Here is a 13,196-nt window from a genome sequence, read left to right as displayed (position 1 = left end):
CCGCGTGCGCTCGTCGCCGATTTCACGCGGCGTCGATGGGACGACGCCTTGAGCGTCGGCCAGACGGTGGGTTAGGTGTGTGTAAGGTAAGCCTCGTTCGCTCGGCTTTTTGTCGTCGCGATGGCGACGATTAGATTCACGACGCTTACCAAGAGAAAAATGGACAGTAGTCTGTGTGTACGCCCCCACTGTGATACAAGACCGAAAGGAGGTTTTTTTTGAAAAACTTGATCTCTATTTGAAATGTACACGTAAACTAATTTTGGCTGGGGATTTCAACTGCGTTATTTCGAGTATAGATAAATCAAGTTTTAGGCCATACAGAGATTCGAGCTAGTTGCCGTTCTAATCGATATGGTGGCGAAGGTTCAGCTAGTGGACGTGGGTGAATGTCTTTGCAGTGTAACCGGGGTTACGTTTACCCACTTTTAGCGTTCAATCCATGCTAGACTTGACAGAGTATACAAGTCTTCTGAAATTATTCCTTCGTGTCTTGATTGCACAGTTACACATGTTGCGTTTAGTGATCATTGTTTGGCTTCATTCTCAGTGGGTAAACACAAAAGGAATAACAAACATTTCTCTTGGGACCACGGGAAATTTCATGTAAAGCTATTAAAGAATGAAAAGTTTATTCGAATTTTTCTAGAGGGCATAGAAGACTTAAAAAATAGAACACTTAGTCACATATGTAGGAACTACTTAAACAGACCATTAAACTGAAAGCACTTGAGAGAGCCAAAATCCTGAGACATGCTGAAAAGGAACTTGAAGTGCGCTTGCGTGGAAACTTGAGACAGTTAGTAGCGTAAGAATGTACTCAGGCTGGTACATTTTCAGAGGAGATAAACAGAACTAAACAGAAGCTAGAGTTGATAGACCAAGGACGTTATCGCATAGCCTTGATTCGAGCTCGAGCAGAAAATTTGGTAGCGGGAGAAATGCCAACAGAACGAGCTGTTATAGCTAAGAAGAGACATGTCTTTAAAAGTGAAATAAGAGAAATAGAATATAAAGAAACAAGAAACCATACGAAAGAAGCAACAGTCGGTGCGTTTTTTGAATATTACAAAGAGTTCTTCACACTAACCAGTGTACACGAAGATATTATAGTGATTATGGATTTTATAGTGATTTCATTTCATTATTGCCAAGACTTGATAAAGACAGAAAGGAAATTTTAGAATTGTCCTTAACAGAGCGATAAGTTCAAAAACCAATTCATAAGTTAAGCAATGGTAAGTCTCCAGGACCTGATAGCCTGAGTGCTGAAGCATACTAAGCATTTAAACACGTAATTTCACCTATTTTGAAGGAGGTATTCAACGAGGCGTTTAAATGTAAACAACTTCCGCTATCGTCCTTGTCAGCCCACACGGTCTTAATACTTAAAACAGAGGATCCCAAGAAGTTAGGAAGGTTTTCTGCATAAAAAACAATTAGTCTAACTAATGTTGACAATAAAATATTGATGAAAATATTGGCCAGAAGACTCTGAACAGTCAGGGCTAAACTGGTTTGGTCGCACCAAAGTTCTGCCATAAAAGGAAGAAAAACAGTGACCAACATAAACCTAGAATAATCAATCCTACAAAGTTGTGACGCTATGCATCTCTATATTACCATGCTTCAAATATACCTCGAAAAGACATTTGATCGCGTGCCGCACAACTTGCTCCTTTCATCACTTGAGCGCATCAACGTATATAGGAAGTTTGATTAGAGACATAGTGCGCATGGCTTAGCAGGATGCACGACGAGATTGGTAATAAATAAAGCTGCGGGTGAGCGTAAGCCTGTCTTGTGGTCACTGAGACTGGGATACCCACTATCGCCCCTCCTTTTTGCTATTTTTATTTAACCTTTCTGTTTAGGTGTCAATAATAACACTGCAATAGGCGGCTTTAAACTGCATAAAGCTGGGGTTAGCCTCTTTGCATACGCAGACGACATTGCAGTTTTCGGTAAAATATATGAGAGTATAATGCATGCTGCAAATCTCATGAAATCTTTTTGCCAGGCGAGTGATAGTGCCGTGAACTAGAATAAGTGCCTTGGCTTCTGGCATATAAAAAGAGACGTCACACCAAAAATATTTTGAAACAATAAATGGCAGGAAACACCAGTGAAGTACTTAGGAATGCCGCTGGAGTTCTATCATGACAGTTAATCGCACTGGAAAAAAGAAACACGGCCATTGCGCAATGATTTAGAAAAAATTAAAAGGTTGGGGTATTTCAATATTCGCACGAACCACAACGTGCAACTTGTTTCTGTGGAGCAAGCTGTGGTACGTAATGCAGGTTTTGCACTGTAGTAGAATAAGTGTGCAGAAAACACACAGAGTATTTGCAATTTTCATTTGGAGCTCTGTCTGAGAAAGATGAAGCCGCACAAACCTTTTCAGAAAAGTTACAGATGGCGGGCTCGGACTAGTTCATTTGTACGTAAGGCAACTTGTTCTGCGTGTTGCAGATGACCCTTTTTTGAAAACTGTAATACAACGAGGGTTATCTAGAGCGCTGCCGGAATTTTTCGTATCGTCATCAAATGTGCAAGGACAACTACAAGGGTGCTTATAGGAAGTTGTTTCGTCATTTCACTTTTTGTCAGTGAGACTTTTGTTAGAGTATCTGGCTGAAGTATCGTGTAAAAAATTGTATTAAGACCTTATTGATGTTTTACTGCCTGTACCATTGTACCGTCAGTTACATTGCGCAGGCATAGGACAGGATGTTCTGAAACGTGTTAAAAGAATGCTGGTAGCGCCAGGGGTCAAAACGTTTTTCTTTAAATTATGTTATGTACTGGTACCTTACCAGTTAAAACATCGTTGCACAAAAGGGTAATGTTTGTGCCAAGGAGCACACATTGCCACTTGTGTAGTAAACCGGAAACAATTGAACTCGTGTTTATAGGTTGCTTGAGCGCGGTCTTTTCCTGGGAAATTTCGCAAAGAATCTTGCAAAAAGAATTACCATGAAGTCATCATGGCCTTCGTTTTTTTTTTTCGGTTAAAAACGAGGCAGGCGTACCTTATGATCTAATCATGCTTTTGGGCCAGCACAATATATGGAAAACGCGATCTGCCTTTGAAAACATGGATGTAAAGTGCCATCTGTGCGCCAATATTTTTGCGAAGCTGTGTGCCGTGCTTTTGAAGTGCTGAAGGGACAAGAGGATGCACCAGAGTGGATTGGACGCATTGGGCAATTGTTACGAATGCCAAGGTATTGATCGATAGTCAGCTAAGAGCTGACGGTACCTCAATGAATTCTGCGGGTGTATTTTGTGAGGCACTTGTATTTTGATCAATATGTAAATATGTAAAATGTGAACAGTCTTGCTCCACAAGGTAATAAAGAAAGAAAAAGCTCCGGTTTGGCTCAGTATTTAACGCCTTTCTTTCACGACGCAGAGGTCCAACGTTCGAGTCCACGCGCCAGAGTGTTTTTTAGGGGCGAAGCTCCTTATAGCGGCACCCGTTCGTCCCGTGTAGCCGTTGTAGTGTGTAACAAGTTGGACCTCCAAGGTGGTGCCGGTGAGAGATTTCTTCTGTCCGTTGTTGAACAATAAAAAGTAGTGCTCAATGCACATGCCAATGGCTGCTAATGGGGAATGAGAGACGGGAGCACTTGGCTTTTAGTTAACGCGCACGCTGCGATCCCCATTAGCAGCCATTGGCATGTACATTGAGCACTATCTCACAAGAAAGGGTTGCTACGTTATACTCGATTGGTGTAGCCTCCTTACTTTTAGAAAGGTTTAGCGAGCGTTGAGCCGCAGTGCCATGAATACAATGAACTAGTATATACCATGAACTAGAGGTGGTTGAAGGTGGGAAGTAGATACGAAGCGCAAGCCGTAAGAAAGTAAAAGCCGAATTATCCTGTCTCTCATTTCTCATTAGCAGCAATTGGCATGTACATTGAGCACTATCTGACAGAAAAGTTGCTACGTTATACTCGCTGGGCGTAACCTCCTTGGTTTTAGAAATGTTTAGTGAGCGTTGGGCTGCACTGCCATGAATACATTGAACTAGTATATGAACTCGAGGTGAACATGAACTCGAGGTGGTTAAAGGTGCGAAGTAGACACGAATCGCAAGCTGTAAGAAAGTGTGCGTGTGCCACCTCTCGTTTAGTCCGAGGAATATCCGCTGGATGGCGGTGCTTCTATATGGGGAATATATGATGAAAAGATGCAAGATGGTGGTACTTGGAGTGTTAAATACATGGACGAACGGACACACAGACAGATGCATGGATGGACGCATGAACGGACACAGGGGCGAATGCATGGATGAACGCAGGGACAGACGCACGAACAGATGCACGCACCGACGGGCGGATGGACGCGTGGACGGTCACATAGACGGACGCGTGGACGGACTGAAGCAAGAACGAATGAACGGCGAATGCTTCACCCCACTCTCCATCATTCACTCCGTGGATATGCTGCCAATTTTTTTTCTGTTTTTTTTCATTCTTGCTTTTTCATATATAGATATACGTATACATATACGGTGCATGAAATCGACACCGACGCCCACGTCAACGCTGACGCCGGCGGTAAAATCCAGCCGAGAGTGTCCATGTCGTTTCTGTCTGAACCAAAGAGTAAAAGTTGGTCAGAAGCAAAGTGAATGAGTTTGTGCAATAGATCGTCGCATGGCGGCAGGTTAATATGACGTTGTAATAGAGTGACGGATTTCGACATCACGGTGTAACAATGACATCAAGGCCGGGCATCACATTATAGTGGAATGGCAAAGCATCGTCGCCCTGTGGAGAGTGAGTGAATCAGGAGGTGTAAATACATGTGAGAAGCGTATATCCCGGTGCTACCTCCCAGCTAGAGTTAGTGCGAAAACCCGTTAAAGGAGAGGAGAAATGGTGCTTCGATAGATAAGAAAGGCCGTGACCTGAGACTATTTCAGCGTGTCTGTCTGTCTGTCTGTCTGTCTGTCTGTCTGTCTATCTATCTATCTATCTATCTATCTATCTATCTATCTATCTATCTATCTATCTATCTATCTATCTATCTATCTATCTATCTATCTATCTATCTATCTATCTATCTATCTATCTATCTATCTATCTATCTATCTATCTATCTATTGATCTATCTATATATCTATCTATCTATCTATCTATCTATCGATTGATCCATTCATCTATCTATCTATGTATTTATCTATTTGTCTATCTATCTATCTATCTATCTATCTATCTATCTATCTATCTATCCAGCCTTCTACCTTTCAGCCCACGTCTAAATGTGGCACCAGATGCAGTGAGATTAAGACGAGCCTGTGTGGTGCCGATATTATTTACGAGATAATACCGGGTGCACATCACAAAGCCCTTTCTTCACGTTACGTGGCGCACGTAACCTTATACCATGAGGGGTGGGGGAGGGTAGTATGAAGCTGTGCGCCATAGGTGCATCACAGTCCCCGACTATTCTTAGGAACGACAAGAACAAAAAATGTTTGGCATCAGGCTTGCTGACCCGACAATTGCAAACAATAAAGTCAAAATTCGAAAAAAAAACCTTTGCGCGTTGATAAAGTAGGTGCAACATTTATTGCGTTTGCATTGCTGCCTAATTGATTTTAAGCGCAGTAAAGAACATAACTAATGTAACCGTTTGATGCAGGTATCCTGTCAGCATAAGGTCCATATTGGTTCCAGTTATGGCCCAACTATAAGAATAGCCGAATAAACAGTACATCTTAACCTCTACGACTGTTCAAGCAGCAATAAAGCATAACTCTACCCTAGAGCTGTGCCCTGACGAATGCTACACATGATATGCACTGCATGCAAAGCGAAATGGTAGTCGTGCCACTGCGTGTGCTTCGCTTTGGCAAAACTGATGTTTATGCTCTAACAAGAGGGCTGAAGGTGCAGGCCTGTCAGACAATAAGTAACCGTTTAGGCGTCAGCGGAGTCGGCTTGCCTTGGAATAAGTTGACAATGACGCGCTCTTCTCAATTTTTACAAAAAACCACTTCAAAACAGCTCGTAAAGTTTCACTCATAAAAACGATAGGGCCGCTTGCTCGCCGTTTCTTGTGAAACCAATTTCTACAAGTCGTGGGATGTGCTTAACTGTTCTCATAGGTGTCTTTATTTAAAGACTGTGCAGGTTAGTGATCCTACGAAATAAGATATATTCAAGTCCCGCGAACGAGTGTACAAGCGCTGTTTGAGGCCCGTGTGCTCAGATTTGGGTGCACGTTAAAAAACCCCAACTGGTCAAAATTCCTGGAGCCCTCCACTACGGCGTCTTTCAAAATGATATGGTGGTTTTGGTTTGTTAAACCTCACATATCAATCTATCAATCAAGCTCTATGTGCCTCTTATCTGGTACCCAAAATACAAAGAACACATTGCAAACATATAATTAGGCAAAACAATCTTTGATATATTTGTGAAAAAATATTAATCAATGGTACGTTTGTTAGCCAGCAATTTTGCATAATCTACTTACTGAAACTCCGACCAACCTGTTTGAGTGGAAGATAACAAATCGCGAGTGAATAACACGCAGTTTGCACATCACGAGGTTCAGATTACACACGTATGCAAGAAATGTTGCTAAATACCACTACTATTGATCATGAAGAAGCAAGATTTCTTTTGGTGAAATGACTGGTAACACACATGGAGACATTTCACGACTCCTGCGGGTCGTCTCTCACTTTGATACATCTTGTATATGCGTTAAGAAGTTTGCAGCTAGAGCACAGAGTGTCAGCGAAACAACCCTGCCCTTGGTTATGAAGTTCATGGCACGCAGCGATTGAAAAAAATTGTTCTTATATGAAGGCGTCATCACGTTGCATCTCCAGTCACTTATGAATATTAGACGTCTTCGGATAACTTTCTGATACGTCACGCGTAAACAGCACAATCGGGGAGGTCTATTTGTATGCTCATCTACTCGCCTTCAACTTAATGAACTCATATTGATAGTGAAGAGCTTGTTCCACGTCATAAGCATTAGTTCCTCATGCACCACCTAAGACTACCTATAACGCCTTTAACTACGCTCTTCCAGTTAATCATGCATATATTGAGTTTGAAATTGCTAGAGGGCCACTGCTTGGGGTTTACATGAAAGGCATGCCCCTGAAGGGGCAGGAGGTGAGTCCTCCCCCAAGTAACCTGGGGTGACGAAGGAGCATAGTACATAGTCTGTCCTATACATTCACCCAATTGGGAGAGCGTGGTTTATCAGCATTCAGCAACCCCCCCCCCCCCAAAAAAAAGAGATACACAAAGGCACTCTATGCCCCGATAGTTAACACAGTCGTGTTAACACTTCCTAATCATCAAGTTTTATTGATTTGTTTATCGTGGACTGCAGACACGTAATTCAAGCAGCGCATTGATAGCCATAAGCGAATAGGCATTGATGGGGTGTATCTGTCTCTAGAAAGACATATACGCAATCGAGACAGCGAACCATCATCATCACAAGTCGTCGCTGAGCAACGAGCGGACAACACGGCTTCGGTTACGTGACCAATACGTGGTACTGAAGGTGACCAATAATACGCGTTCTCATGACGTAACAGTGAAAACAAAAATGAGTTATGCCACAAGGAAAAAAATATTGCAATAACAAAAAGGTTGCAAGCAGCTAACTGTTTTAAATGCAGCGTTGCATCACCTCTTCAAAGCGCTGGTGTAAAGGAATGCGGCCGCACCAGGGATACAAGTGATTTTGCACTCTCCTTTAGCCGACGCTTGCCAATATAGAACGCACGCCTGCGAATGCTACTACAACCTTTTGTTGAAAGTTCACAGCGGTTGCTGTTGTGACTCCTGCCTCACGTTCTTTCAGATTATTCAAAGACATATGAAGCGTTTCCTCTCTGCTTGAGAGCCTTCCTTAAGATTTGTGCTGCTGCAAATCTTGCGGCTTTATAGACGAAGGCCCCTTTCACACTTCAGAAGTCTAGCGAGAGCGAAAACGCTAGAGTGGTCGGAAAACCATGACTGCGTCGTGGTTTTCGTGCGTCGGAAATGATCACATTTGTTCTGCCCTTTGTGAATGCTACCGGCGGCGGTGGCATCCGCGAAAGGCAAAATGATTTTTCCTTCTTTCTGAGCACTAAAGTTTGTACCAAATTCTAGTTGTTCATGCAAAGGGCTGAAAAAAAAAACAGCTCACACCTTTCGGACGTCGTTTCGAAAATACGCCAAAAGAGAATACATGAGCGAGGGCACCCGCAGTGGTGAATTTAGTTGGCACGAGGAAAAATCAGACTCGGACCATTTTCTTCGCGATAGCCTCGTGGCATATTTTTTCTACCACATATGTAGTGAAGCGAGTGAGTTTTCAGTGAGTTTCGCCGCTGTCTCTCTATTGAAGGCCAAGTGTAAACGCACCGGAACACTTTGGCTTCGTGCTACTGAGCAGCGCTGAATAGACTCTTCGTTTTTTGCCATAGATTTTACTCTTTCTTCCTCTTTTCTCTTCTGCCTATAACCTTCACATTACCAGTCGCCTCATCTTTAAAGGCGCTGAGGTGTGCCCCATGACGAGAGGCAGAAAAAAACGTCACTTTTATTCGTCTTTCATGAACCTCTCTCTCCTCCTGGTTTAAATGGCAGGTTTCGCACTCAGTGTGATGTTGTTGCACGCGCCCTCCGAGCAACATTAATAGGCCGGCTTGCTAGACCTATGCTTTTGCCACGTTCAATACCCCCCCTTGCGCACTCGTCCCCGCGGGTAAAACATTAAAGATGTGGGGATGTTATCAGAGGGCACATTATACGGAATATGACAGTGACGCCGATGGCTGAACCCAATTTCCATGAAACATTTTGATATCTGCTCCTCTCAACCGTATAGAGAAGCATCCCAAACGCCTTTACCAGCTATGATGCGATTGTCCGCTGAACTGCCACATAATATTTGCTCTTGTTACCTTGACAACGCATTATATTGAGCGCGAAAACAGTGACACCGAGGTAATTAAGCATAACGTTTCGCCTCAATAAACACCAATGACATGCGAGTTCTTGAAAGAACGAACGTAACCCTATTAGCTCACTCAGCTTATGCATTCACATGGTGACACTTAGATAGTTCGGGTTATAATTCTTGATGTTATTCAGCTTATATCATCAAACTAGTGTTCTCAGAATGATACAGTATAGATTCATCTCCTGTTTCACGCCTAATGCTTTCATGTCCCCTTCATGTCATCGTCGTTAGCGCTGAATACCGCACAAGAACAAGTTTAGAAGAGTATACAAGTATTATTGCTCTGCGATATCATTCCCCATTCTAGCATCAAGCATGAATTGTAATGAAATGCCTCGTGCAATGTACCCTTTCAGCAGTGAACTTTTTTACAGGTACAGAGTTTTGTTTTGGTTAATTTGGGTCAAGCAAAAGAGCACGAAAGCAAAGTATTATGAGTATCCCATCAAAGTACAAGGAGATTGGTGCCACGTCCTGTATATAGGGCACCAAAGCTTAGTGAATGTAAAGGGAAATATGGTGAATTTAGAACTGTCAGTTACTAAATGCGAAGCATTTCACAGTGATCTTCGGCGCCTTACGCGTATTTATCCATCTACCTAGCCGCTTACGCTTGGGTGCTCTTGTGGTCACCCCCTTAAAATTAAGGTGAACCGAAACTAGCATGGGAGGCTAAGCCGGTTTCACGAATATGACGCGCTGGTCGAGACATGAATAATGTCACAATCTCGTCGTATACGTTATTAAACACTTCCCGCCAGACAGTAATACATACCCACGGATGGGTATGTGCCGTTGGTATGCGGGTATGTGCCACCGGTGATTGACGTTTACTATCTGCCCAGGAACGACGAGAACACACATGGACAATTTTGACGCTCGAGCGTTAAGCAATGCATGCCATCGTTAGCATCAACCCAACGAAGACATAGAATAAAGTCTGTGTTAAGAAAGCCCCGGCATAGGCAACGTTGACCCCCCACCCTTTGAATATCAATAATAAATTTCAGGGTCCCAGCAGCAATCGCACCCAAACATTCTGCGTGGCAGTGAAGCATTGTACCACAGAGCTACGCTTGGTCTCCAAACTACTTTTCAAATACACGCTAATCTTCGTGAAACGTCATTAATGGTTGCAGTGCTGCCAACCTAAATTTATTAACATTACATATGTACTGATTTGATGCAGCCGTCACGCCGGGTTAACGTCAATTGTGGTTAGGTGCATGCACTGTAGTTGATTTATGTAGCAGTCTCCAGAGCTCGCATCTCTTCGCGAGCATCAGTGCTTCACAGCAGCTTCTGGTGTTGCTAATGCGCATGTTCCAGTTGACATCGTTGTGAAAGTAAAAACAACTGGTTACATAAACATCTGCAACTCTTCAACATATGTCTGAGCGTGGAAACTATTTGTACATATATTTAGCATCATTCATGACGCATCGCTCAAATTAAAAAATTGACACACAGTCCCCTTGCCTCCGCATGCTTCGCATAGCGTCGATTCCCAGGTACGTGGTATCTGCCAAAATATTTTTTTAGCATTTTAGCCCGTGCACACCAATTTACCTGCACCTCATTGCCATCATTTTTTTATCTTCCACGCACCATTCACATAGTGCAAAATAATTTTAATCTTACGTTAAATCTCAATACCGGAGATACCATATATGATAAATAAGATATCAGGGCAGATTCCTTGACTAGAATAACCAGAAATTGGGAGCGGTTACAAGAGCTACACCTCCGAGTTTGTATGATTTCATTCACAGCTTTCACAACCAGTGAGCCCTCGTTTCATATATTTCCTACACGAAGACTGTCCATTCCTGCGACTGACGTGTTAGTGTTACAGTAGACCCAATTTGAAAGCATAAAGTTAGACCTATTTAAATCAACCCCCCAAAAAAGTATGACAGCTTTGGTTGGAGCGAGTGTCGTCTTTTTCACCTTCCGCCATTTTTCTTTATACTTTCACGAGTTCTGAAGAAGACGAAATAATCAATGCTTATGCTTTCCAAATGTATTAAAGATACCTTAACCGCCTCTTTGAAGTTCTGACTAAATTGAGCCAAACTCTTTTGTGTCATTATTGTAGGACACCAGTGCCAAAAGTTTAAGAACGAAGCTCTGCTGTCACGCTGCCGAACACAAACAAAAGTGGTGAAGGATTCTGAGCCGTAGTATAGTTACAAGGACTGTATAAAAGCTGTCCGAATCGCAAGTGATTGTTATTGAAAGAGGAATTGATTTTAATGGAATACAGTTGAAACGAAAACGAGCCTGAATCTCACATTACACATTTGAACTATATGAGCATAATAGCATTAACATTATATTGCGATGCGCCACCTTGGTCGCGACAACCCGGAGATCCCGTCTGTAATATTCAGATAGTGAAGGAATAATCCCCGAAGAGACGGGAGTCGCACAGTAATAGGCCGACTTGAATGAAGCCCAGCAGCCTGTTAGCGCGTATTCTAACAGCTATCACAATATCATTCTCTACATTACAGTTCCATTCAAAGACATTTTATATTGCATATACTTACTTTTTCGGGAAGTAGTACCTTCTGTAATAGAAGAAATAAAAGAAATAACACCATAAATGCCAAGTCGATTGCTAGAAATACCAAGAAACATTGGCACCTTATAGTGAAAGAGGAAAAACATGCTATCTAAGACAGGATTAACTGTTTGGACTTGAGTAAGTGACGAGTGTTTCCTGTACATGTACGCATGCCTATCTCACAATCTCTCGGAAGTTCACGTGTGCGTGTGTACTCGAATGCCACATGTTTTGCGCATTTGTCTGCCCATATGCGTGTACTACGCGAGTGCATGGAGCTGTGTGCCCACACTGCTGTAAGCTGATTGATGTAGTCGACAGCAAAAGTGCGCATGACAAGGAACAAACCTGCTCATTTGAGCAAAGCCCATCATTTTCCTACATAAAAGTGAACTCATTAATCGAGTTCCGTGCATAAATGCATAACTTCTTTTTGACTTCTTCGCCCTGCGTGTATGTCACAATACGCACCTGGCAAGCGCAAAATAAAAAAAAATAGTGCTTGCAATGGCACTATCTTAAAACACGAAAAGGCTTAAAATAGTTGTATTTCAACCAATGTATTTTGACAAAGGTTTTGAGCGCCTAAAGTTTTGAGGGTCCGCACGCCAAGTGCTGGTACATGTTAACAAGGAAACCCTCAGCGAACTCACTAGAATAGCTTAAGACGCAAGGTTGTCGCGCTGCCAAGCTGCGGGCAGTAGCTCAGATCCCAGCCGCAACGGCTGCACTTAGGTGGCAGCGAATTCAAAGGACGGCCGGGTAAATAAATATATTTGCACAAACAAGAACGCCGAATATGCGAAAGCAATTTGCTGTACTGCGCTATTGCGTGCCCGATAATGTCATTTTGGTATTGGCACGTAGACAGAAGCTATGATTATCAATATTGCTGACCAAAGCTATATCGTCATGCGCATAGGCTTACATTTCGTCATAATCTGAGCAGCAATTGAAACATGATGTCGTATCTGTGAAGGCCTTTTGTAAGCAAGATGAGACACCCTTCTTGTGAGAAAAACGGAATACTCCCGTGTTGTCTGTGCCGTTGGCACGTTACTCTTGAAAGAGATGGCAAATAGCAATGAAGTATTTAGGAGATCAAAAATGACAAAAACAAAAAAAAATTTTAAAGTTAACTTGAGTTAAATGTGCTGCAGTAACTATAAGGTGTCATGTACCAAAAGCACTTTTACACGAAAGAGTCAGTCAGCAAAGCTTCTAGACCACGTCAATTTTCCACAGGTAATTCAATAGTGACCGTAAAACCTATCGTTATATTCAATGGCTGGCCACTGGGCCCTCCACATAACCTTGCGTTGCCGCAGTACTGAAAAATTCATGCAATATGCACTGCACTGTCTCTATGCTGCCACAGTTATCACAACAGGGACTAGTCGTGCGCTCTCTTTGGTACAAGTAGCTATTTGTGTCGGCCCCGTTCAACTGAAGACGATAATACAGCTTTTTGTGGTGGTGAGAAAGCTTTCGCAAATTTTTCGCTCTCCATTCTCATCACATATTTCGCTTCTGTCGTGACCCCCCCCCCACATTCCCAATCATATATATTTGAAAACTATGCTACACCTCCAGGTCAACCTATAACACTAACACTTTCAGG

The sequence above is a fragment of the Rhipicephalus microplus genome, chromosome 2 (assembly GCF_043290135.1).
Source record: "Rhipicephalus microplus isolate Deutch F79 chromosome 2, USDA_Rmic, whole genome shotgun sequence".
In the NCBI taxonomy this organism is placed as follows: domain Eukaryota; kingdom Metazoa; phylum Arthropoda; class Arachnida; order Ixodida; family Ixodidae; genus Rhipicephalus; species Rhipicephalus microplus.
The sequence above is the reverse complement of the archived record's forward strand: the minus strand, read 5'-3'. Positions refer to the sequence as shown.